Genomic DNA, 4,532 nt, shown 5'->3' on the forward strand with positions numbered 1-4,532 from the left:
TTCTCTTCCAGAAAGAAACTGTTTGTTTTACTTAAGAGGCAGCTCTAGACTCTGAACCACTGCAAATTAACAAGGTAGCATCTGTGGAACAACCGCACGTCCTCCTCAGTGTATTTGCCTCTACTGGTACCATTTCTCTGAACCTGGGGAAACACAGGTCAGGAAAACATGGTTATAAAGGCACCACACCATGACCTTCCCAGAACTGCATAGCTGAGAAGCATATCAAGAATTTGCAGAACAAATTTTCTTTTTTATTACATTTCTACTAAATAAAAATACGCTGCAAAGTCAGGGCTAACAAAAGGGTGGAACAAAGAGCTCCACTGAGAGCAGCTGACTTAATTTCCAGCATTGTTATTTTGTAGTTCTTCCACTTCATCTCAACAGTTTTCTTCTGAGTTACAACATAACTCCTTATCCTCACAATTCCTTTTGTAAATACCATAATTGTAAGTACCATTCAGATAAGTGTGATTTCTCCTTGACATAAGTACCAAAGGGCTCAATCACGGGCCTGCCATTACTGTGATACAAAACTGGCTTCAAGCTGCTTTGAAGATTGCAGCAAACATATCCCAACATCTTGAAAATAAAGATTCAACAAAATTCTAATATCACTTAGAGGAGTGTGCTGAGACCTTTGTGCCTTTTGAGAGTGGGAATGTCATCAACAGGGAAATCTGAGGGATCAGATTTTCAGTGTGATATTACTTTGATCATAGGTTTTTCCTTGGAAATTATTTCTTCCTTCTATGTTTTTTTTCTTCTCCTGAGGTTGTTAGTTCTGCCTTTTACCTTGCACTTGTGCCTTGTAGATTTTAATTAAAACCTCTTTCCTGAAATGGAAGGGAAATTATAAGTATGAAATTTTAATGAAATGCTTATTTTTATTAAATATTTATACTTTTTCACTCTAATCAACATTTTTCATTGTCATTTTGGGCCAGCAGGTGCTCGAAGGGCTTTTGTTTTGTATTTTCAATGAAAGTTTGATGTTATTTGATGTAAATAGCTCCTGACAAGCTGGGTCATAGCAAAAGTATTCACCCAGAGGACAGATTCACTGAGGTGTGCTGACAGACCCGTTTCCTATGCAGCCAATCGTTTAATAGGCAAGATGGTATCACTCCTGTTTAATAAAATGAGTTTTACACTTGAGAAGCAACAAAGAATCTTGCAGTGTTTGACATTTACCGTTAGGACAGAGAGATGAGTGATGCAGTTGCCTGATGACTGTGTTATCACCAGGTGTCTAAGAATCAAACATTGTAGCAACAGGTTTTTTGCTCAGTCCTAATGATCCTGTTTCAACAGGATCGATTGATGAGAAGAGCAGAAGCAAATGTCCTTCTGTTCAGGTGTACTTTTTAGTCCTACAGGGCTCATTTTTGAGAAAGTCTCTGTTTTCTGAGCAGGCTGATAAAATTTCAGGCAGTTAAGACTTTATAGCCCATTTTAAGTATTCGCTTATATGTCTAGGAGGAGTGAGAGGGTTTTAATGTACAATGCAATGAGACAAATGGTTACACAGAGTCTCTTTCCGGCCAGCTGATGGGAATACTGAGGTCTTCTTTCCAGTCCAGCATCTTGAGTACCATCCTCATGGTTTGTAAGCAGGACTTTAACACTGTTTGTACTTATTTTACTATATAAAAAAATAGTGTTAAAATTGACCAAGGCAGAGAATTTCTGTGCACATTGTATTGGATTACAAGTGGTATGTTTTGGGTTGGTGTAATTCATGGAGATGCCCTAGTCTGTCATAGGTGGGGACTGCAGCATGTGTTTGTAGTAACGTACCCTCAGAGCTGCTGACACAAAATGACATTGTTTCCAAAATATGGTTTTTATAAGCAGCCTTACAAGTGAGTTCTAGTGAGTGGCTCTCCCTCAGACAGGTCTAGCTGCTCAGTTTCCAAAGCACTAACTCTAATTCTGTCATATATCTGCTGACTCTTAGGCTCTGTCCTGACTTCTGTCATCTAAACAGCCTCAGTCTCTGGGTTGCAGGTTCTTCTCAATAGTGCCCAACAGTAGTAGAAGGGGTGTAAAGAGGGTGAGTAAAGAGGGACAGAAAATTAATTTCCTGTGGGGTTTTTTATGTTCAGTATGAAAGAACACTATAGAACATTTAGCCAGTGTGACTTCAAAATGGAAAAATCATAGTACTTAACCTGGTACTTGACGTAGTACTTTAACCAAATCAGGACTTTCCACTCTGATCAGGAACAGATAAATCAGGGAGATGATTATGTGGGACCAAATCAAAGGTTAGGCCTGTATTGTCTAAGAGGTTTTTTCCTTCAAGAGCATTGAATTTCCTCTGAAGAGGAGAAAGTGTGGAGTTCTGGGTTCTTACTCAGTCCTCACTTTGGCAAATACTCATCCAAGCCAGTGCCAGAGCTGAAATCTTCAGCCATGAGATTGCTCTCAAATTCTCATAAAATTTGAGAGCTTTTTACCCCTCATCATATCAAGACAGTGCAAACATCAATGCCATTTAATGAACTGTGATGCCACCTCATTGGTTCCAGGCAATAACTTTTTATTTAGCTCCGTTATACAAATCATTAGCATGATCACTTCATCTGATTATTACTTTTAAGCTGTCCCAATTTTATGGACGTTGTATGAATAAATTGCATTTCTTCTTCTTCTTCCCCTTGCAAGCACAGTTTCCCTAATATTAAATCTTCCAACATCCTGCATCCTTTCTATCAGGGTGTGCTGTTGCTGAGCAACACCAGATTTGCTCTTTAAAATTATCCAGGTTTCTTTAGCCAGCTTTGTGAGTTGGTGCAGCAGGGAAGCAGTAATATGCCTAAATGCTTTAAAAATATACATATTTTCTGTTCAAACTGTTTATTAACATTTCTTGTCTTTGGGCCATCACACATGGGTATGTGGCTATACATTTAAAAATAATACAGTTTCAGATAATTTTTTAATTCTGCTATGGGGATTTTTGTAATTATATAACTGTAATTGTATAACATATATTAACTCCTTATACACAGGTGCGAGAAGAGAGAAAAATAAAGACATACATGTACTTAGAGAAGTTCCTATTGGAGAGATTATTAATTGATTTCCCCCCTCAAAGCATATGTATTTCTACTTTCTGAATGGTGTATGAGTGTGGATTCTTTATAGTTGGAGTTTTGAGATGATTCACCCTTCTCCTTAACCCTGATAACCCTTACCTGTCTACATCACGAAGTTGGCAAACTGTTTCTTTTGACCTCATAGCTGAGTGTTGTAGTAATTATTTTCCTGTAGGTTAAGTGATATCAACTATTTCAACATGGACCCTGACCACAGGACCACATAAATCCCAAATGTTTATTCTTCAGTGTCAATTTTTAATGACAAGAGCAAAAAGTTGCCCTTTCGATACTTATTTTGTTGAACTGGTCCTGTGAAGGTTTTATCACCTTTACTAGCAAGATGATAAAACGTGTGTGTAATATTTGCACATGTGGCCAAAAGGACTTCACTGACACTTTAATTCAGTAAAGGTAAATCTGAACTTTGAGAGTCTAAGCTCACAATGCAGAGGTATCTTTAACTTTCCTGGACTTGAACATTTCTATAGATTGAAGCATACACATAAAGGAAAATCATCTTAACTGGACCTAAGCTCCTGTAGGAATCAGCATTGCAGACTTGATGTTGCAGCCCAGTGGCAGAGAGAGTTAAAGGAAGTGTTTCCTTTGACTGTAATAGGAGCAAGATCAAAGTAATTTTCCTGGTGATATTTGCTAATCTTGATTGAACAAAGGATTGCTGTTGATTTTTTAATAAATATGAGGCCATGGATTATCCTTTGTTCTTGAATCCTTTGATTCTGTTGAAAGCAGGATCCTGTTGATTTTTATGGGAGCAAACAAGGGCTCTCTTGCTGTTAGAAAGATTTTTCTACTGTTCTACTGTATTCTACTTTTGCAGTAGATTTTGTATGATGGGTTAAATCCACTTGATCACGTGCATTTTCTTACCTACGTAGCTGGGAAAGAGGTGTAAATATCACAACCAAAGTCAGTGGTTTGTGTGCTGTTGCTGTTCTAGGACATTAAGATAACAAAGTATGTGTTCTAATGTCATTAAAATTGAATTACATTGTCAGTATTTTTTCTTATGTTTCAACTTTTTGTCACTTTCTTGTGTCATGTGGTTATTAACGTCTTCATTTTGTTGAGGAAGTAGCAAAGAATCATCACACTGAAGAAAACAGGGAGATAATTTAAAGCAAAAACCTTAACCAGCCAACTGTTGAGACTGTGCCAAACCTGCCAAACCAAGTGCTTTGGCTCTCTCCTTGTGCCATCTTGCATCTAGTTTTGATTCTCAGCCAACTCTGGTGCCTGTTCCTGGCTCTGTGTGGCAGACGGGATCTGCTGGGCCTGACTCAGGGCTTGTATCTGATTAGTGGGGTTGCAAAGCAGGAGAGAGGCTGAAGTCCTGCTTACCTGGGGAAAGCTCAGGCTCTTAAGAACCCTAGAGAAAATTGAAAATCTCAGCTACAGCAG

Source organism: Lepidothrix coronata, unplaced genomic scaffold (assembly GCF_001604755.1).
Source record: "Lepidothrix coronata isolate B3197 unplaced genomic scaffold, Lepidothrix_coronata-1.0 Scaffold144, whole genome shotgun sequence".
Taxonomy (NCBI): Eukaryota; Metazoa; Chordata; class Aves; order Passeriformes; family Pipridae; genus Lepidothrix; species Lepidothrix coronata.